This window comes from Carcharodon carcharias, chromosome 2 (assembly GCF_017639515.1).
Source record: "Carcharodon carcharias isolate sCarCar2 chromosome 2, sCarCar2.pri, whole genome shotgun sequence".
Lineage (NCBI taxonomy): Eukaryota > Metazoa > Chordata > Chondrichthyes > Lamniformes > Lamnidae > Carcharodon > Carcharodon carcharias.
Window position 1 is genome coordinate 83,448,457 of NC_054468.1, and position 23,200 is coordinate 83,471,656.

At 43.5% G+C, this 23,200-nt stretch overlaps 1 protein-coding gene and 1 long non-coding RNA gene across 4 annotated transcripts in view; one reads left to right on the forward strand and one right to left on the reverse strand.

Moving 5' to 3' along the window:
* Nucleotides 1-5,152: 5,152 nt before the first annotated feature.
* On the reverse strand, nt 5,153-10,991 carry LOC121290688. The gene is made up of 4 exons (XR_005945863.1): nt 10,801-10,991; nt 8,699-8,827; nt 6,015-6,385; nt 5,153-5,638 (listed from the first exon to the last, which is right to left on the reverse strand). It is a non-coding gene; the product is annotated as an uncharacterized LOC121290688 (long non-coding RNA).
* Nucleotides 10,992-11,012: 21 nt separating this feature from the next.
* The window catches only part of fam168b (family with sequence similarity 168 member B), a 33,158-nt gene continuing 20,970 nt past the window's right edge, over nt 11,013-23,200 (forward strand). For all 3 annotated transcript variants that reach the window (XM_041211507.1, XM_041211498.1, XM_041211515.1), the window contains exon 1: nt 11,013-11,138. The gene's annotated coding sequence lies outside the window, so the exon portion shown is untranslated. The remainder of the gene's footprint in view (nt 11,139-23,200) is intronic.

Genomic DNA, 23,200 nt, shown 5'->3' on the forward strand with positions numbered 1-23,200 from the left:
AAACTCATACCAGCTGCTTGAAGTAAAGGCCTTGGTCAGGACTATACAGTAAAGTGCATTATTGGGGCCTGCAGCTTTCAGGAATCCTTCCCTTGGCCTGGGAATGGTAGTCCTGCTCTCCACTGGAGGCACCTCCTCTGCTGAGGAAGGGTGGGCCGGAAGGGTGGGCCAGACGGGGGAGGAGGCCAAGAGTCCACATTCAGCTTCCAGGGGAGCCACCTTTGGGAGGAGAGGTGCAGGCACAAGGGGCGCAGGGCCACATGAAGTCCAAGGCAGAAGTGGCTGCAGAAGACACCACTATCCTGCTGCCAGGGTATACAGGCGGTGAAGCAGCTACCTCAATATGTCTGAGGTGCAGTGCCAAAGGAGGCTTTGTCTCTCAAAGGAAACAGTCACCTCCATCTGTCAGATGATAGGCCCTGAGATCTCTGCTAACTGTGTGGGTGGGTACCCCATGCCAGTGCTCTAAAGGTCACAGCTGCCCTCAACTTCTATGCCTCCGGCTCTTTCCAGGGATCAGTGGGTGATCTTTGAGGAGTCTCCCAATCAGCTGTCCACAGTTGTATCAAGCAGGTGACGATGCTTTATTCAGGCATGCATTGACTTTCATTCACTACCGCTGGGACCAGGCCAGCCAGACAGAGTGAGCCTGAGGCTTCGCAACGATTGCTGGCTTCCCTTGTGTCCAGGGTGCAATAGACTGCACATATGTGACCATCAAGGTGCCAGTAGGTGAGCCCAGTGCCTTCGTCAACAGGAAGGGCTTCCACTCCTTGATTCTGCAGATAGTGTGTGATCACAGGATTCAGATTCGGTAAGTCTGTGCAAGATACCCAGGCAGCTCCTATGACACTCAGATACTCCCAGATGCCGAGGCTCTTCAGTGCTCCAGCCCGGCTTGATGGATGGCTGCTGGGTGACAAGGGCTATACCCTCAGAAGGAGGCTCATGACGCCTCGCTGCCATGCCATCCAAGAACAGAGCCTGAGCAGCAGTACAAGGAACCACACCTCCACAAGGGCTGTGGTGGAGAGAACAATCGGTCTTCTCAGGATGCGCTTCTGATGCCTGGACCGCCCAGGGGGTGCACTCCAATAGCCCCCAGATCGTGTGTCGGTGATAGTGGTTGCACGCTGTGCTCTCCACAATCTTGTGCTGGAAAGGGGCGATGCAGTGGAAGAAGCCGTTGACGCAGTTGCTCCGGATGCACACGATGAGTCCAGCAGTGAGTCTGAGGGTGAGCATGCACAGGAGAACACTGAGGGGGTAGATGCTGACCCAGGTATGCTCCACGGAGGCAGATACACCTGGGAGGCTTTAATCCAAAGAACCTTCGGCTAGCACACCTTCAGCCAGATGGACCTTCAACATATACGAGGGCTGCAGGTTCCATACTCGATACCTGAGTGCTGAATCAGCCTGGATACTAACATTAACTAAGGCCCTTGTCAATAAAGCTCAATGCCAAACAACTCACTCATAACATCATGGGTTCCCGTCCACTTGCAGAAGTAACTTATCAACCTGAGGCATGGCAACATGTCAAAATTTATTGAGGGAACAAATGTAACTTCATAAACCAAAAAAAAAGGTGTCGGGCATCACACCAAGTCTTCATTAAACTAATATGGGCCAACATAACAGCTCCAGTGAGAAACCCATGGTATGCCTAAGGTGCTTTATATTTACGCTTAAGGGTGCTACGTCTAGGTGCTGTCGCCTCGCTGGCACTGGCATCTGAGACACTGTGCTGACGTGCTGGCCTTGATGATCTTGGCGGACATCCTATGGCCCGTGGAGCCTTTGATGGCCCTGCCTGGGAGGGAACCACCAGTTCCACAGCTGGTATCTCCCCAGTGGCTGCAGCCTCATCGGATACCACAGTCACTGGCAGAGGTGGGGAAGGAGCTGCCACCCTCATCCGGAGCACCCTGAAAGGAGCCCACAGAGATGACAGGCAGCTGCTACGCTGATGTGAGGTCGCTTCAACCTCCTTGCTCACCGTAGATGGGTGGGCACTGAGCTGGGGTACTTGGTGCCCAAACCATCTCCCACACTGGCACTGACCAGCTGAGGTCAATGCCTCTGTGAGGGCTTGCAGGTCCGAGCGCAACCCCAGGAGGCCCTGATTGTCCTCCTGGAGGAGCCTTTCCACGAGTCGCTGCCCCCTCCATGCAGGAAGCATCGCACTCAGCCATGAGGCTCATTGCATCGGTGAAGCTCTGTGTGGACTCCTCAAGCATGAGCACCATGCCACACATAGCCTCATGTATCTCCGCCAGATCGTCCTGCACACCCTGCTGCACTTCAGCATCTGCTGCCTCACGGATGACTCCAGAGTACCTGGTCCCCAGCCGTGCTCCTACTGCCAGCACCCTAGGCACTCTCTGTCTCTGCCTGCACCTCAAGTGAGTGGGAAGTTCCCTCACCGCCATGCCCTGGAATACTAGCCGAAGATCTAATTCCCACCAAGATGCTAGTATCTGCACTGGTGCCTGCCTGGCTGAGATGGTGTGACCTGGTGAGTAGATTTCCTCTGGGGCCTCAGGGTTGAGAGATGGGCCCTCCGTCTCCTCCCAGCCCTGCTCCGGTGATGCTGAAAGGAAGAAAAAGGACATTTGATTAGTTACAGTGCAGACAATGTCAACTTGCACGTCACTCCTCCATATCATTATGCGCTCACCCTCCCATAATCAATGGTCAACCCATGTTACTAACTTCAATCACTGAGCATTCAGCAGTGCCATGGCTTCTGGGACATACATGGTGACCTGAATGCTCGCCAAACATACCTCCCTGTGGCACCCCAGCCTCATTGCCACCGGTGGACCTGGGGACATGACGCCTCTCCAGATCCATGGCTTGCTGCTCATAAAATGTTAGGATTACCTACTGGGCCTGGCCTCTGCCAGTCCGCATCCGTTCTGCAGAATTGTGTACAGTCTTCTCCTGAAAAGGAGAGAGGAGCATTGATTAGTCCAGCCTGCTCCTGAATTCCCATCGCATCCCTGCCAACCCAGCCAGAGTGGGACATTGCAGGACTCCAGTTCTTCATCACCCCGCAGCTGCTGCACACTCACCCAAAGAAGGCAGGGCTGAGCCACCCCATTGCCCAAATACTGCCTCCTTCACATGTGGCACCACAAGGCATTACTTTGCTAAGCAAGGAGGCACAAGCACTTGGAGCACAAAGACCAGCACATGGATTGGTGCCCCGCCAACTGGAAGCTCCCCTCCCAGCATGTTAGCACCCTGACTTCGACATGCTTCCAAGTTTCCAAGTTCCAGTTCTCTGCCTAGGTGCAGATCCTTGAGTTTCAATCCCTTTCTGTGCTCTGGGTGTCGGTGTCACACATGCTGTGGGTGGAGAACCCGTCCTAGTTCAATCCTCTCAGTGTGAACTAGGCATGGGCAATATCTGCTGGTACACCCAGTGAGGGATCCATGCCAAGAAGGATTCAATGCTGTTACTGTACTCAGAGTTGGTAGGGGTGGTGGTTGGGTGGGGGGGGAGTGTGGTGGGGGTGGCTGGTGGAAAGGGTGATGGCTGCATGAAGTGACCTGAGGCAACATGGTACTCACCCTTCCCGAGCACGGAAGGTCATTGAATCTTTTGTGGCATGGACCAATGTGCGCCGCACCACATCATGGAAGCTGACATTCTCGGCCACCTCCTCCCATGCATGTTTGGTCAGGTGGAGAGGCCTCCGCCTCCTGTCCCTCGGAAGCAGGACCTCCCACCGTGCTGCCACCTCCTCCAAGAGGGCAGCTAGTCACTCATCGGAGAAACGAGGGGTACACTACCCCGCTGCCCTACCCTCCGGCCTGGCCTGCCCCGATGGTCTACCCTCCAGACTTGCAAGGTGCACATTACCCCTCTATGCTTTTCTCCTGGCCATTGACAGCAGCCTTGCAAAGGCTGCCAGGCCATCATTTAAACAGGCTGCCAGGTCACCATTGGACCTGGTGGTCAGTGCATACCCGCTGCCACCCACCCACTCCTGCTATACTTGGGAGTCGTGAACTACACTGGGCGAGCCTGAAATTGGCCCACCCGTGTAAAATGGCGGTGTGGATCCAAACAGGGGCAGCGATCGGGTCCATGCCTGCCCACGCCCGCTCCTGCATGGCCCGCCCGACATGGGGAAAATTTTCCTCAGTGTTTCAGGTCAATGACCTTTCATCCGAATTTTGCTCATGTCTACTGTCCTGAATTTGGAAATCAATTCCATCAAATTCAGCACTGCTTTAACAGAAACTGTATTTTTGGTGGCTGATGGGGGTGGGAAGAGAGGCGGGTGGGTGCACAATTTCACACCAGTGGCTGGTGTATCAGTTTCACTCCTCTGAGCTGGCTCCTCAGCAATCAAAGTAATCTGTTAGAGGGCAGGTTACTGGACCTCTGTGATATTTCACGAGCCATTTTGAACTGTGTTTCACAGCCTTGATGGCGGCAGTGTGAGCTTGCATGGCAGCAAGCTAACCTCCACGACTTCAGCCTGATCTTTCACCGTGGCACTCAAAAATTGAGTGGCTGCTGTTTGTGCTACAACTGAAGTTGAGACATCGCCCATCAGACAAATTCTAGCTGTGTCCCCAACTGTGTGAATTCAGTTGGCTACATTTCAATGCCAGAAAAAACTGGTCTCTAAGCTCTGCACAAAGCCCTATACCAAGTCGGTTCGGGACTCTTTCATGCACCTTGAATTGTTGCAGATTTTCTGGCAGGCTTCCCAAAGCACGGAGCATATTATTGTGCTCTCAGCCTTGTTTTGTAGGCTGTCCCATCAAAGTGCTCATCTGATTCCTATGCAGCAGAGCTTGTATGCGACCTCACCCTTGATTGAGCTGGCAGCTGAGCTGTATTTTCCCCTGACTGGCTGCAGGTCTCAGGTGCCTAATTTCTCACCATGTGCATATCCCACCTCTATGTTATTCTCTAAATTATGTGCAGTGTCAGAATCTGAGCTGGCGGCATCAAGTGTGTGTTTCACGGTGTTGCAGACAGGGGAGGAGAGATAAACTAAAACCCCCAATTCCCTTCCCTTCTGTTTGTAATGACTGTGATTTTTTTTTGAAAAGGTAGATGTGTGTTTCTAAGCCCCCATTAGTTTGTGGTCAATTTAAAAAATACTAGGAGTAGACTTTCATATGTTTAGAGGATTATTTATTCACACACTAAGAAAGATCTAAATGCTACATCAGTTACACAACACACTTAAGAAAGATACAATTAAACAATATACAATACAAGAAATTGTTGAACAAGTGCACTTCTACAAGTATTAAACCAAAAGAATGGTTAACAGTTCACGTCTTTGAGAGTCTAGGGAAGCTTTTCCCACTTTTAAATTGTAGGTCAGGTAAATTGAGATTGCTGGGATCGGACATTAGGATTACTGCTTTGTTCCTTCGAAGAGGAAAACATTCAGCAGGTCATGAAGTCAGGCACTTGTGACTGTTGTAGAGGAGGTCCAATTTCTTTACAGTTGAACTCGGAGCATTGGAGTCAGGCTGAGAGGCTTTTAAAAAGGCTTTTAAGCCTCCCAGGTCTTAAAAGGCAAAAGGTGGTACATCCTTTCTCTGCAGCTGTTGTCTTGTTGGTTTTATTCTGCAGATTGCCCTAGGTCTCTTCTGACTTTTGGGATGAAAGAATTTCAGTATCAAAGAACCAGTTTTAGTCACATGGACAACAGCCATTAACATACAATAGAAGGTAGATGGTGCTCTTTCACACTTAACTTGTGGAAAACTGGTCTCATCAGCTTTTCTTTGTTACATTGCAAACCTGGAGACATAGCGTCTAGGAGTCCATTTACTCTGTGTTTTGAAGTAAGGTTTGAACAATGGCAGGTGTGAATTCCACAAAGAAGTGCTGTCTAGGCATGTCCATTCAAAGGGGGGGGGGGGGGGGGTACCCAGTATGATCAGTATCCATTTTTAAAGAAATAAAGGCAATTCCAGAAGCTTCCATACAAGTACTGTCATTGTTTAAATTTATGAAAATGACATACCTTTACTGGCATGACAACTGCTTTCCTGTTGCTCCTGCACTGCCTGGCTGGGCTGTATATCTTCAGTGTCTGAAAGGAGAAAGGCACTAGAGTAAGAGTAGTGAGAGGATTGGGGCAGGTAAGCTGTGGGTGCTTACACCATCTGCAGCTTGTAGATTAGAAGAGATTGTGGGATGACAGTGAGGTGGGATGTGAGAAGGAGGATTATGTATGGATACTGATAATCTTTGATGATTTCAGCCCCACTGCTGGCCACTGTCTCCAATGGAAATTCCAATAATGGTCAGCACTATTTCGTCCATGACTGTCAGGATATGCAGGTCTGCTTGTCCCCCTCTGATTAGCTCTTGCTGCCTCCGATTATGCACCTCCTGAAAGAGAAAGACAAGTGTATCAGTGAGTGTCATGCGTTTTCTTTGGGTGGCTGTCATGGTTGAATTGCTGACACTGTATGCAAGCTAAGAGGTGTGGGTGTGAGGCTTACAGCAGTGCTAAGTGTATGCAGATGTGATGTATCTTATGAATTGCAATTACATTATGAGTCGGGGTTGATAGAGATTGCTGGCTCTTGGGATTGAATCTTGGCACTGATCTCCATAGTTAGCTATTCTGATTGCCTCCTGACCTTGTGCCTGGAGGTCATCTCCTCCCTTGAACCTCCTCCACCAAGGCCTCCAGTGCAGTGTCCAAAATCCTTTGGAGCCTGCACTTTCACATTTTGTGTCATTCTTCTGTCTTTCCCAGGTCAGATTCAGCTCTCACAGGACTAAACACCTGCACTAGCCACATTGCACCTCACTTTTAAGAAGCACAGGCTAGCTTTAAACATTTTGGGCTAACTTTAAGTGGTACAACCACTCGTGATGTTGGCCCTCAGCACAGGCATTCAGCCAATCAAAAGTGTGGTTTTCACTGGCTGGACACTTAATTTAAAACTGCAGACAGCATGAAGTTCATGTGCTTCTGTGTTTCAGTCAATGAACGCATGTTAATCACGCCAGTTTTGGGAGTACTGAATTTTGCTCCTAGGAACACCAGAGAGACATTTAGTTAATTGGGACAAGCACAATCCATTCTTGAGACAAAAACTGGTTGGAAGATGATCAATATTGTGTTTTACCACTTCCCAACTTGTTTTAAATACATTAAAATTTTACTCTGAAAAATTATGTACAAAGAATAAAATAAGTGATTTATTTGGAGTGATATTCTTTTCTGCTAAATTCCCCCAAACCAGTTAACATTATAAAGGGAAAGACTTGCCACTTTTCTGGTGTATCTCAATCACTCCTTTTACTGCAGCTGATATTTAAAACGTTGAATTGGTGGCAGCCAAGGAGCATGCATTTGGGCATATTGCCCTTATGTTTCTTGTTGTTCAAGAGCAGCACCATAGAAATAATAAGTTACTTCTGGAGTGATATGGATTGCAAGTACGATTAACCAAGTGGGTTTCATTTTTAAGGAGCAAAATGCCTGAAAATAGAGCATTTTAGTTCCAAATAAAGCAAGGATTTTTTGTGCTAAGATTATTGGTACATCTAATGACCAGTTGAGTATACATGATATAATTTCCAAGTTAGCAGATGATACAAGGCTCAGAAAAGTATTTTACAATGAGGATAGTAACACAGTTTAGAAGGGCAAAGACTGGAAAAATGGGCAAACATGGATGAAATTTGATACAGAGAAGTGATATGGTTTAGTGGGGAGAATGAGAAGATGGGTCCAATTTTAAAGGGGGTGCAGGTATGTACAAAAATCTTTGAAAGTGGCAGGATATGTTGAAATGAGTGTTAAGAAGGCATATGATTTTGTGGCTTAATTAATAGAAACATAAGAGTAGAAAACAAAGTTACACAGGACCTTCAGAAAACTGATTTGGCCTCAGGTGAGTACTGTGTTCAGTTCTGAGCACCATACTTCAGGCAGGATGTCAAGGCCTTGAAGAGATTTACTAAATGGTACCAGGGATGAGGGTCTTCAGTTATATGAAGAGACCGGAGGAGTTGGGATTGTTCTCCTTAACCAGAGGTTTAAGATCAAAAGAACCAGAGGCAACATGAGGAAATGTTGGTTTATGTGAGTTATTGTGTTCTGGAACACACTGGCTAAAAGAATGATGGAGGCAGCTTCAATTGTGACATTCAAAAGAGAATGGATAAATATTTGTAGGGACAAACCTGAAAGCCTACGAGGAAAGAACAGAGGAGTTGGATTAATTGGATAGCTGTACAAAAACCTGGCACAGAAATGATGGTCCAAATGGCCTCATTATGTGATATACCATTCTTTAATCTTGGTGTAGGATTCAAAGGGGTTTTTCTTTTCAGTAAACTCAGTAACATTCTATGTTAAAACCACCTCCTGCAGTCTACCAGGAACATTCATTGTAAAAGTTATATAAGAACTGAAAAATGTTTGGGAACAAGAATGGCCATGAAACCCCAAAACATTGAGTACCTTTCAGAGTCCATTTACACCTATCCACCTGGCCATGTGCATCCCTGCTAACTGAGGTGTACAAGATTATACAAAATTTTGACAGGTTTGGAGAAGGTAGACAAAGAAAAACTGTTCCCATTAGCTGATGGCACAATGACTAGGGGGCTTTAAGGTTTTAAGTACGAGATGCAGGGGCAGTGTGAGGAAAAATGCTCTTTTACATAGTGAGTGGTAATGACCTGGAACTTGCTGTCCATGAGGTTGGTGGAATCAGAGACGATAGGGTTGCCAGCTCTGGCCAGACATATTGCAGGAGATGTCGGCAGATGTGGCGTCACAGAAAGCTGGCGGCATGGCACAAGCGGATTCTAAGGGAGCATGAAAAAGGAAACTAATTAGCTTTAATTAGGCAAATGGGCCAAGTTTGCAGCGAGCAAATGATAAGTGTTTAAAGGGAAAAACAAGCTCTGCTCATTCTAATGCAAGATCCAATGCCATGGTTTCAAACAGGGATATTAAAAGCTGCTATAACTGAGGAGAAAATAATTTTTTCTCTCTTGCTCTCCATCTCCATGCTTTTAATGAAATGAAGTGATCCGGATTTCAGCTGCAACCATTACACTCAGATTAAAAACAAAAAACTGCAGATGCTGGAAATCCAAAACGAAAACAGAATTACCTGGAAGAACTCAGCAGGTCTGGCAGCATCGGCGGAGAAGAAAAGAGTTGGCGTTTCGAGTCCTCATGACCCTTCAACAGAACTGCAGTTCTGTTGAAGGGTCATGAGGACTCGAAACGTCAACTCTTTCTTCTCCGCCGATGCTGCCAGACCTGCTGAGTTCTTCCAGGTAATTCTGTTTTTGTTTTACACTCAGATTAAAACTTGCTGCTCGTGCACAATCCCTCAACTTCAAACTCCACTGATCCCATCGCAGCTGCCAAAGTCTCAGCCAACCAGAGTCCTCTTGACATTTTTAGTTTAAGGTTTTGATTTGATTGGGTGGCGCTGTACAGGATGTGATGTCACCATGTTGCAGTGTCTCATAATGATGGGAGTTGCAGTTTCTTCTTCTAGCTGATTGCTGCTAACAAATTATGGGATTGATTTGTTTAAAATATTGTTTTAAAATCTCTTGGATTGCATTCTTTGGCCACCGGGAGATTGATGCTGATTCTGGTAGACTCCTGGCCATTTTGTGAGGGTTGGTAACCCTAAGAAATGGTCAATGATTTCAAAAGGAAATTGGATGAGCACTTGAAAGAAAAAAAAGACTAGCTGGGCTATGGGGATCAAATGGAGGAATGGGATTGACTGGATTACGCCATGGAAAGCTGGCACAGATTCGAAGGGCCAAATCTCCTTGAGTGCCATAAATAACTTAATAACTCTGGCAGTTATCAGATTGTCAATGAGCCTATGTGCTACAATGGGCTACCATCTTCAAGTTCCCCTCCAAGGGAATTTGAACTTACAAAAGCATCCTGACTTGGAATTATATCCTCCACTGTTGCTGGGTCAAAACCCTGGAACTCCCTTCTGAACAGCACTGTGGGTGTACCTACACCATAAGGACTGCAAGCAATTCAAGAAAGCAGTTCACTACCACCTTAAGGCCTGCACTTAGGGTTGGGCAATAAATGCTGGCCTAGTCATCGACACTCACATGCCATGAACGAATAAATCAAACAAAAATTCATCATCTGAAAAATACATCCTATGCATCCTGCTCCCCTTGATTTTTGACCTGTTGGATACAGGTTAAGCCATGAAGAAGCCCGGTTGTTGTTGCTGTCCGCAAGCATTACCCAGACCTCCCTGTCCCTTGGCATTTCAACACTCCACCCTGCTCTCATGCCCACATGTCCGTCCTTGGCCCGCTGCAATGTTCCAGTGAAGCTCAACGCAAACTGGAGGAACAACACCTCATCTTCCGACTAGGCACTTCACAGCCTTCCAGACCGAATATTGAGTTCAACAATTTTAGATCATGAACTCTATCCTCCATCCCCACCCCCTTTTTTCCGATAATTTATATAGATTTTTCTTTTCCCACCTATTTCCATTATTTTTAAATATATTTCCATCCATTGTTTTATCTCTACCTTTCAGCCTATTTCGATCCCTTCCCTCCGCCCTCACTAGGGCTATCTGTAACTTGCTCATCCTGCTTTCTACTTTTAATGTCACCTATTATCACCTTCCTTAGCTAATATCACCAGCTTCAACACCTCTTTGTCCTTTTGTCTATGACATCTTTTGGCTATCTCCACCTATCAGTGGCCCTCTATCCAGCTTCTACCTGTCCCACCCCCCTCCCCCTTAAACCAGCTTATATTTCACCTCTTTTCTATTTTTCCTTAGTTCTGTTGAAGAGTCATACGGAATCGAAACGTTAACTGTGTTCCTCTCCGCAGATGCTGTCAGACCTGCTGAATTTTTCCAGGTATTTTTATTTTTGTTTTTATATTTCTGTTGTTGCTGCTATCGCCCTCCCCACTAGCTTCACCATCCTGACGTCTTCATGCCGCTTGCGTGGTGACTTTGCGGCGTGACCGGAAGTGAGGTGCGGTCTGCCGGCCGGAAGTGACGGCGTGGGCTGGCAGTTGCTGCGCAGCGTCGCTGATGTGAGGCGGAGAGAGAGGGAGTAGAGGCTGCATCACTGGAATCGCTCAGTCAGGGTGGGTGCCGTTCCCCGGGCCGCGGCTGCGACTAACCCCTCGACACCCCTACCTTCCTCCGAGACTCTCACCTGCGCCCCCCAAGCCATCCCGTGTCGCCATTGTTGGGCTCGGGCTTTATTATCATCGTTTGACGCCGAGGCCTGGCGAGCTCGGCCCCCTTCCCTAGGAAGATGGGCCCCGGGCTCTGCGCATCGCTGCACCCCGATCCCCGGGGAGGCGTTGGCGGCAAAGCGTTTGCTAACTCCCCTCTACTTGTTTTGGGAGGTGGGTGGTTGTGTCGGCCCGGCTGGAGGGAGGTGGTGGGTGGGTGGGGGTGGGGTTGGTGTTTCCCTGCAATATCCGCGCTGCCTCCAGAGTCTGTTGCAGCCATTGACAAACGGCTGCCTCCTGCTTGTCACATACAGACCCAGAGCAGCATCGGGCTCGCAAGCTGCGACCAGGTGATGGGTGAAATAAGAATGACGAATATTATAGGCGCTTTCAAGAGGGTTTTGTAGTTGCAGCATGAATATTGGCCCCTGGTTTTTTGTGTGTGCGCTTTGCTTTGCTATTGTCAACAGTTCCATGTCTTGTAAAGTGAGATTTTAAGGCGCATATTCGATATTTTAATCACATCGCTATCTTGATCCTCTCTGGTTTTGAAAGAGCACTGCTACTTATAGTAACGAGGAAAACACTTAATTTACTGTCGAGAAAAAAGGGCAATTTGAAAGCTCAGGCATAAACTTGGAACTGGAACAGAAAATGCTGGAAATAGTCAGGTTTGACAACATCTGTGGAGAGAAACGGAGTTAACGTTTCAGGTCAATAACCTTTCATCAGAATGTTCAAAATTGTTTCACACTTGATAATAAAATCCCCTCCTTGAGATTTATATACCATTGCTTTTCATTGTGATGCATTCTTGATTCAGGTAAAGGGATGGATTTATTATTTTATAGCAACTGCAAGACCCTTTTTAAAAATTGTGTAGCCAGTTGTGTCTGCCATTAATAGGTTTGAGATATAAATTGCAACAATAGTGAAAAATAAGTTCAGAATGTGTTCTTCCTGAAAACTCCTCTCAAAATTGTGGGCACCCCACCAGTACTCAAAATTACTCAAAATCCAAGTTCTCAGTTTGGTGTTGCCCTGAACCCTGTATAGGAACATGGGCCTGTCTGTCATCCTGTCAAACAATCTCCACTATTCAGTTTGATCCTGGCTGATCTGTACCTCAATTCCATCTTAACTCCATATTCCTTAGTACCCTTACCTAACACAAAACTATCAATCTCAGTCTTGGAAGCTCCAATTGTCCATCATCCACAGCCTGGCAAATTTGAGATTTTAGCTTCCACTGGGTTCATATTGTGTTGCTTATTTACTCTTGTTTCATCACCACACATTTCTGCCATGACTGGAGACAACTGAAACCATCAATACTTTGCTTTTGCCTTGGTGCTGACTTCAAACAAATTCTGTAGTTTTTCTACAGCTCTAGTTGACATAATGCCACACACTGTTGTGTGCCACTGAAATCCCAGTGGCAATGCGCGTAATTCACGGTCAATTTTAAATTCAAATTCTCCCTCATCCTCGTAATTAGCAAGCTTATGTGGTAAGAAAATAAGAACTCTTGTGTTTGTGTCTATGATTTGACTCTTGGGCCTATTTATTGATGTAATGTAGAAGGCAAAGTGAAGGGTAGGTTGCCTTTGCGATATGACTTGATTTTGTTTTGTGTGCTTTGGCCCCTTCTCTCTTCCCTGAAAATATTTGATTTCCAACCCACATTCATTGAGGCCTTAAATAACAGTATTCCCTGAAAGTTTAGATGATGCTTGGAATAAGTTGATTGACTTGTGTGAAATGTATATTTGTAAAGCTTCAGTTTCACAGGGCATTTGTGAGGCTGCATCTCGAATACTGTGTGCAGTTTTGGCCTCCTTATTTAAAGAAGGATGTAAATGCGTTGGAGGTAGTTCAGATGAGGTTTACTAGTTTGTAACCTGGAATGAGCGGGTTGTCTTATGAGTATAGGTTAGTAAGCTGGGCTTGTTTCCATTGGAGTTTAGCAGATTGATGTGTGACTTGATTGAAGTATATAAGATCTTGAATGGTCTTGACAAGGTGGATGTGGAAAGCACATTTCGCCATGTGGGTGAGTCCAGAATTAGGGCTCACTATTTTAAAATTAGGGGCTGCCCTTATAGGACAGAGATGAGAATTTTTTCTGAGGGCCATGTGACTTTGAGACTCCACTTCAGAAGGCAGCGGAGGTGGGTTCACTGAATATTTATAAGGCAGAGGTAGTTAGATCCTTGTTAGGCAAGGGAATCAAAGGTTATTGGGGATAAAAGGGAATGTGGAACTCCACACATGATCAGCCATGATCTTATTGAGTGGCGGAGCAAGCTCAAGGGGCTGAATACCTACTTCTGCTATTTTGTGTTTGTATGTTCATAATTTAGAATAAAAATGTGAAGAAATTATCAGACTTGTGTATTCAGTGTGTGAGATAGGTACTGGCTGGTTGACTTGAATTGTATGCTCTAACATTTAGTTTCCGTATGCTATTACTTTATTGAATATAGTAGTCATACTTAGATTATGTGGCAAGGTGCAATGGGCAGACTTGCAGCCTTTGTTTCATTGGTATTAGTTTTCCTGCTGCCAACAACAATGCAATAAGTAACTAATGTTCAGTATAAATGTAATAATTCTTTTTAAAAATTAATTATGCTAGGCTGCAGTTAAACTAGGATTGGCTTTCGTGACATAATATGTTGAATGTGTAGTACAGAACCATAGGCTTTGCATCATAGTTGAATTGTGTTCATTATGCAAGTGGCTGGCACTGAATTTTGAAATTAAAAAAACAAGGAAAATGGTCCAATCAGGTCTTTTTTCTGGCAAGTGAAATTTCACTTGCTGATAGAGGTCACTGAAGAATGCCCTGTGCATGGCTTGATGATGTGTGCATTGAGTTCTGATTAATCTCAACAGCAATAAGAACAATATATAACTTTATTTACTTGCTTAGATTGTTACTTAGGAGGCTTAAGACCATGAACTGGGACTTTAGCTGTACCGTACATACTTAAATTACAGACCCACTTTAAGTTGTAAAATTCCAATTGTGCATCCACATCCCATTTATATTATGTACTCAATTGATACAGGAGAAGGACGTGTTTGAGTTTGCACAATTTTAGATTGTGACTCAATCTACCCAGTTGCTGAGATTCAAATTTTGATATGGGTGTACATGGCTGAGTGACCCTGTGCCATAAAGCATTGCTGGCATCATTGCAGTGTTTATATTGTAATTAGAAGGGATATCTACTGTTTTTGGAGTTGTCTGCAAATTGCCTCTCCTACCCAGTCTTGGGTCCTCAAAGCTGCTTTGTTCATCAAGCCACCAGTATGACCTGGATCTGATGTGCACTTTGCATTTGATTAAATACTGCATGGCATTGGGTATTGCCTTACCTTACCACTGACTTCATATTCACAAAGATCTTAATGGCTTCCTATTTAGTATCTTTGTGTTGCAGTACAGTGATACAATGAAACAAGAAGTGACATGGGTTGTGCATTAGTGATTTGCATCCCAAATTTGTTAAAGTGGCCATGTTTGCAAAATCTCAAGCTGCAACAGTTAATTCCTTTGTTTTCCCCTGTCGTATCATCCCATAAATCTACAAAGCTCCCTTACTAGAAAATACCAGTCATTGCTGAGTATGCATTTGGTCTGTTTTGCACAATGTAATTGGCAGGAGTAAAGCAAAAATGAATGTCTTACTGAGGGAGAGTAGTAGAGCCTTCATTATTACAGTGGGCAAAAAATGTGTATGTGACTTCCATTTGAAGTATTATCCATACCGACGTGAAGTGGACTTGTTTCAGGATTGCTGTTTTCTTTCAAGTGCAGATGATGACTGCCTTGAATTCACTATTCATTCTTATTCACCTTTATAAAAGATGAAAGCTACTGAGTTGTGTTCTTATTGCCATTGTACCTGATGTAATTTTATCAACTATGACCTGTCAGTCATGCGGAAGGATTTCAGTTGTTGCTTCCCACTGTAATAATGGTTGGATGTGTGGCACCAGTTCCCGACATTTGAAGTGAGCTAGACTATGGGAGACCTTGGAGCACTTGAGTGTAGATAATTTAATGGGCAAGCATGAAATACCAAATCTTATGATTGCTATACTTCCCTATTGTTATAGCCTCTCCCTAACCATTATCCCAACCCTTGGTCATTCTGTAGAGTGTGCTATCTGGGCTAGTGTGCAAATGGTTCACTGTGAAAGCTAATAGTCATATGGAGTTTAAAATGTATGAACCAATAAATACCATGGAAATGTTTTCATTTTCTTGGATCCTCTTTATGGGTATGGCGCCTCACTTGAACCAATTTAACTAGCAGTTGTACTACACAGGTGATGCTGTTTTAATTTGGAGTTGTGAAAAACCTTTGAATTCAAGGATTATAAATTGACTTGCCTCCCTGTGTTAAAGAAACTGGTTGTGAATGGGAGTTCTCATACTGAAATTCCATTTAATGACTTAAAAATTCAAATCAGCAGACAGCAAAAACTGCCAATACAAAGAGTGGAAGGGTAACCAAACAAATCATTTTTTTTAACTCAAACAAATCATTTTTTTTAACTAAAACAAACTTTTTGGTCACAATTTACTTAGCTGCTATGTGAATGCAGTATAAATGCATGAATAATGTAAAAAGCTGGCCTCAGGCCAGATCGGTTAGAACAGTGATTGTGTACCTACCTCTCAGCACTGCCAAACTACAAAATCCTTCTGACCTCATATTCTAGTGCTGCCAAGTTCTGGAGTTTCCCTACTTTCGGCATGTGGTCTGTGAACTCTTTTTTTTTCTAGACCAATTCCGCAAAACCAAGAACCTTTCTTGAAACCCTGCCACATCAAAAAACCTTTTCTCCAATGGCATTAACCCAAGAGGCACCAACTCCCACTCTCAGCATTTAAAACTGAGGTTGCTAACCTTTACATTGCACCGTACTGTAATGCACTTAGCGTAAGGAAAGACACAGCAAATTAAAAGCACAGCTTCAGTTCAAGGGATATGGTGTACTAGCGCCACTGAGACTTGGGCACAAGCTGGGCCTGACTTGTATTAAATAAATCAGCTTATACGTATTTCGATAGTATGAGGAAATTGGAATGGTTAAGACCATTAGGCAGAGTAACAATTTTGATAAAGGATATTATTATAGCATTAGGAAGTGAAGATATCAAAGGCAGCCATGGACTTTCTCTAGGTTGAACTGAGTGGTAGAAAAATATTTGAGTTTGCTGGACCAGACCTGCTAGTAGTGATGCAACAAGATGTATATTTGTGGAGATCAGAGGAGTTTGTTGCAAAACCAGTGGTTACAAAGGCAGACTTGAATTTTCACAGTTTAGAAGAAAAACAGCTCGAGTCCCAAAAGCAGCAAATTCCTTAAACATTTTTGAGAAAGTTTTCTTGACAAGAGATTGGATCGTATTAGAGATACTAAGTCTGAATTAGTCAACAATCTAATGGAAAAGGATCTCCATAAATAATCGCAGTAACCGTAACATAATTGAATTTGATATTAGAGTTAAGGGTGAGTCACTAATTAAGGTTTTAAATTTAGTTATTCCTGTCATCCTATCATTTATTATGGAACAAGTCCACCTTGTGTTGCCGAAACCAGAACCAGCCACCAATGTTGTTGAAGCCTAACTCTGCTTCAAAGCCCCACGATCCTGTATCTGTTACTCCAAAACTCCAACTGTCTCTCCACAGAATGTTATCTACCAACTTCTTGTGTATCTTGACATTTGAAAATAAGATAGTTCAAATGGCTGTGATAGCTTACAATTGTAATACTGGAGTAGCAACCCAGAGACTGAGAGTTCAAATCCCACCCTGGCAACTTGTGAAATTGAGTTCAGTCAATGGACTAACAACAAAGTGACAATGACTACTGCTGAATTCTTGCTACAAGCCCCCTAAATCTTTAGAAAACACAAAAGAATAGATGAATGTATTCCAATCAATGCCATTAATTTACAATATTCATAAGTTGTCATGCAGAATTTGATCTTTATAGGGCTGGTAAATGTCCAAATCTGGTACACTTTTTAAGTGTCGTACTTCTTTGACCTAACTACTATGCTACCATACTGATTTAGTGTTATGTTACTCAGCTAGTAATCCAGGAAATTGGACTAAATCCAGAGATGTGAATTCAAATTGTATGTGGCAGCCGGGGAACTTAATTCCAGATTTATTTAATGAATTTTTCTTTGTGAAAAACTTGTATCAGTAATAGTGACCATGTAACTGCCGAATTGTAGCTAAAAACCCATCTGGTTCACTTAATGTTCTTTAGGGAAGGAAACATAGGAACAGGAATAGGCCATTTGAGCTCTTCAAGCCTGTTTCACCATTTGGAGATCATGGCTGATATACGAACAAACTCCATGTACCCACCCGTTGCCCATATTCCCTATATCTTTGATTAATGTAAATCTGTCAATATCAGATTTAAAATTTGCAATTGATCTAGCATCAGTTGTAGTTTGCGAGAGTTCCAAACTTCTGCCACCAATGATATGTAAAAATGTTTCTGAATTTCACTGCTAAATGTCCTGGCTCTCTTTTTTAAACTATGCCTCATGGTCTTAGGCTCCCCAACCAGTGAAAATAGTTTCTCTCTGTGCTTCTCTTAATACCCTGAAAACTTCAATCAAATCACCCTTAATCTTTTAAATTCAAGGAAATATACTCCTAATTTGTCTAATCTTTCCTTGTAATTTGACTCTTAGAGTCCAGGTATCATTCTGGTAAACATATGTTGCACTCCCTCCAAGGCCGATATAACTTTCCTAAGGTGTGGTGCCCAGAACCAGTCACAGTACTGCAGGTGTGGTCTAGCCAGGGCTTTGCATAGCTGAAGCATGACTTCAGCTTTGTATTCTAGTCCTCTGGATATAAAAGCCAACATTCCATTAATCTTTTTGATTATTTTCTGTACTTGTTCATGGCATTTTAATGATCTATATAGCTGAGCTCCAAAGTCACTCTGGACCTTCACTGTTTCTACCTTTTCACCATTTAGAAAGTGCTCTTCATCCATTTTGGACCCGAAAAAGATAAACTCTCATTTGCCTACATTGAAATCCATTTGCCACAGTTTTGTCCATTCACTTAACTTATATCCTTGTAATGTTTTGCTTCCACCTGCATTACTTAAACTGCTGCCTATCTTTGTGTCATTGGCAAATTCAGAAATGTGGATTTCAATTCTACCACGTTGTCATTAATAAATATGATGAATAGTTGAAGCCCCACCACATCCTTGTGTCACACCACTAGTCACATCCTGCCACTTAAAGTACCTGCCAATTATGTGTACTCGCTGAGTTCTTCCTACCAAGTCAGTAATTTGCATTCAATTCCATGGACTTCAACTTTATCTAACAGTCTCTTGTGAGGAACTTTATCAAATGTCTTCTGGAAGTCCATGCAAATAGCATCAATAGACATTCCCCTGTTCACTACTTAAGTCACCCCTTTAGAAAATGTAATTTGGTTTGTCAGGCATAACCTATGTTAGTTCTCTCTGACCAGCTGACATTTTTCACTGTGATCATTCCTGACATTTTTCACTATGATCATTCACCATCATCTTAATTGCAGACCAATAGCTTCCCAAGGACAGTGTCAAAATAACTGGTCCATAATTCCCTTGGTTTTGCTTTGTCACCTGTCTTAAATAGTGTAGTTCTGTGTGCAGTTTTCCAATCTTAAGGGAACATTTCATGAATCAAGAGAACTTTGGAAGATTATAGATGGAGTATCTGCAATGTTCTCACTATTCCTTTAAAGCCCTGGGATGGGAACCATCTGGACCTGAGGATTTAGCACTCTTTAGTGTCATTTTTTTGTGATTGTTATTTTGTTTATGTTGATTTTGATGAGCCCCTGTATTTGATTCAATAATAGTTTCTTTGGCTTTTTTGGCATGCTGACCATCTCCTCTACTGTAAATATTGATGCATTGTAATAATTCAGCATGTCTGCCATTCCTTATTTTTATTGATAATCACTGTTGTCAGTTTTTAAAGGGGTCTCACATTGCTCCTGATCATCATCTCCTGAATAAAAATTGTTTTAGATATCCATTGCAATTTTTTTTTTATACTCCCTTTTTGTAGGTCTTACGATCTGTTTTGTCACCCTTTTCTGTTCTGTGTGTCTTTCCCATTAGCTAGGATCTGCACTACTTTTTGCATTTTTGCAGACTTTTCCTATTAGTACTGTGTTGTCTCCTGCCCTTTGAGTTGTTTATGGCGTTTTAATGGCAAGTAGAGCTCTTGCCCCTTAGCCTGGTTAAACACTAAATTATTTTTTTTAGCACCTCCCACTGACCTTCTGTTACTTTACCCATTAATAGCTTTGTCTATCTTAATGTGGACAATCTCTGGCCCGGCTCATTGAAATCAGCCTTGTGTAAATCTAGAATGTTAGTAGTTGTTTTGTGCTTCTTCCTTTCAAACACTAAGTTGAATTGATCATATTATGATTTACTCTGCTGTTCCTACCCCGCCTGGCTTATATGTGTCTCCAGATTCACAGCGATGACTCTTAATTGCACTCTGAAATGGCCTAGCAAGGCATTCGTTTTAATCAAACGCTACGAGAAGGTTGAAGACTGGAACCAGATTGACCACCTGGCATAGGCCTAGGCACACACAATCTCACCAACCCTGCAAAATCCTCCTCACCAACATCTGGGGGCTTGTGCCGAAGGTGGGAGAGTGCACCTGCAGACTAGTCAAGCAACATCCTGACATAGCCATACTCGCCGAATCTTACCATAAGATCAATGTTCCAGACACCCATCAATATCCCTGGGTATGTTCTATTCCATCAGCAGGACAGATTTCAACTTCAGACCATGAACACTCTCCTCTATCTTTACCCGTTTAATCCAATTTTTGAAAAAAAATAATTTTTGTTTATTTTAATTTATTTATTTTTATGTATTTTTTTTTAACCCTTTTCCCAAAACACCCCCCCCCCCCCCCCCAAAAAACAGGGCCATCTGTCGCTGGTTTCTATGTTGTGCTTTCACAGAACACTGACCCTTGTTCTGCTCTTAACACATTCTGCTATCTTACCTTTATGCCACTGTCAGCACCTTCTTTAGTCTTTACCACTATCATTAATACTCCCTTTGCCTTGTGCCCAGGACATCTTTGTCAATCTTTCCTTAGCTCAGCTACCCCTGACCTAACTTGTTCCACCTGCTCCACCCCCTCTTAAATATTATAAACCGCATTTCTACTTCTCTTTAGCTCTGAAGAAGAGTTATATGGACTCAACTTTAACTCCGTTTCTCTCTCCACAAATACTGCCAGATCTGCTGAGTTTTTGCAGCATTTTTTGTTTTTATTATAGCAGGACAGACTTGCCAGAGGTGGCAACAGTGATAAACAGTCAGGAGGGAGTGATCCTGGGAGTCCTCAACATTGATTCCAGATCCAAAGAATTCTCACTGCAACAGGTTAAACAAAGTCAAGGAAACCATCTGCTGATTGCCACCTACTGTCCTCCCTGAGCTGGTGAATTAGAAAACATGCAGAATATGTTCTGGGTGGACAGGCTACAATGTCCATTATCTGGAGTTGCTTGGCAGCATCATTACTGACTGAGCTGGCAGAGTCCTGAAGGATGTAGCTGCCAGACTGGGCCTGCAGACACTGTGCTCCAGGCATAGTCTCACCTCGAACAAATCTGTTCCAATACAGCTACAACATGGACATCTACCCAACAATGAAAAACTAAAATAAAAAATGCTAGAAATGTCCACAACTGCCAACGTCTGTAAAGAGACAAACAGTGTTAACATTTCAGATCAATGACATTTCAACAGAGCAGGAAAAGAATCAGAGATGTAACAGGATTGATGTATGTGCAGAGGCAGGGAAAGGAGGGAAAGAACCAAGGGGAAGGTCTGTGATAGGTTGGAATACTCTTCACTTGGCTGAACGATTGCAACTCCACTAACACTCAAGAACTCAACACCATCCTGGACAAAGCAGTGTGCTTGATTGGCATCCCATCCACCCACCTTAAATATTGACTCAATCTGTTGCTGGTGCAACGCTGCTGTAGCCTGTAGCAACTTACCAAGTCGTCTTCAACAGCACCTTTCAAACCTGCAGCCTACAATCTAGAACAATAAGGGCAGCAGGTTCATGGAAGCACTACTGTTTGCAAGTTCCCCTCAAATCATTCTGATTTGGAAATATATCACTGTTCCTTCATTTCACTTGGTCAAATACCTGAAACTCCTTAACTAACAGCACTGCGGGTGTACCCACACCTCACGATTGTAGAGGTTCAAGAAGGCAACTCACCACTTTCCTAAGGGCAATTAGGGATGGGCAGTAAATGCTAACAATGCCTACATCCCATGAATGAGTAAAATAATGTATCCTGTTGCACAGAACTTTTAAGCCCAATTTCATTCACAGATACTGTTAGGTTAATATTTTGGAGAATTTCAGTTTATTGAATTTCTGGCTTACAATTGAAATGCAGAGCTCCTGAGATTAGACTTAACCGTGTCAGACAAATTTAGACCTAGTTGGAATATTTGGAGTTTATAGCATTAGAGACAGTTATCAGTTGAATTGCTCTGGTAGAGCAAGTGCAGAACAATTGAAAACCAATCCCACTATCCTCCGAGGTCATATTTTTAAATAGATAAAAAAAGTGGTTTTACCTTAGATATTTTCGATTTATGTATTGAAGCTTTTTAATTAATATGAAAATCAAATTGTAATTTGCTGAAAATGAACTTCAAAGTATTTTTTTATTAATTCATGGGATGTGGGCCTCACTGGCTAGGCCAGCATTTATTGTCCATCCCTAATTGCCCTTGGGAAGATGGTAGTGAGCTGTCTTCTTGAACCCCTGAAGTCCATGTGGTATAGGTACACCCACACCCACAGGGAGGGCGTTCCAGGATTTTGACCCAGCTACAATGAAGGACCGGCAATATATTTCCAAGTCAGGATGGTGAGTGGCTCGGAGGGGAACTTGAAGGTGCAGGTGTTCCCATGCATCTGCTGCCCTTGTCCTTCTAATGCATTGTGGATTGTTTTAATAGGTATTCATTGGAAGTAGCAGTCAAAAGCAAGTTGGGTTCCCAGGGAGCAAAATGGTGAGGGGGCGGAGGCTGAAAATTGAGGCATCAAACCAGTTGTAGACAACCCACGGCAATGGGTAAAGGGATTTTGGTAGAGACCTAGAAGCTATTAAATATAGCACTCGTGGCTTTTTTCCCCTTTGAGGGGAGAATTATCGATGTAGAAAAATATATTGCGAGTGCATTAAAAATGCACTTATTTAGATAAGCTGGACTAGTTTTAGAATTTGGTATTCCTTTCACTGCTGTATAAAAAACACGTATTAATTTTTAAAATGCACTCAAAATTGCCAAGTACACTGTAGCTCACATTAAATTGCTATATTCAATTGCAATGAACCTTGGACCTGCTTGTAAACTCAGTTAAGTCAATGAAGTGTTCTTTGATCATGTGCTGCAATAATTGCTCTAAGATTGCTCCTGACTTATTACTCCAAAGTGATTGGAAATGGCGCTAGTAAATCTCCCCCAACCTGTCATTCTGATCAGACAGTTGATTGCCCAAGAGGGAAGTTTTGATTTATGATTCAGTGACGCACTGTACAGCAATGGGAATAAATGTCACTCATAAAACAAATCATTGTAATATATATCATGAATTAGATTTTAACTTTTGGTGAATATTGACACAAATAATAATTCATGAGGCTTTCCATGGAATTTCATGTGCAGTTTTAGATCCTGGAGGGCAAACAAGATGCACAGAGAACTGGGAGAGACAGATAGCATTAAAGAAATAGTAAAGTGTTAAGTAGGGTCAGAGTAAGCGCGAGTGTAATAACTTCTAAACTAGGTTTACTATTCATGTACGTCAACGCATAATAGCGTGGTGGACC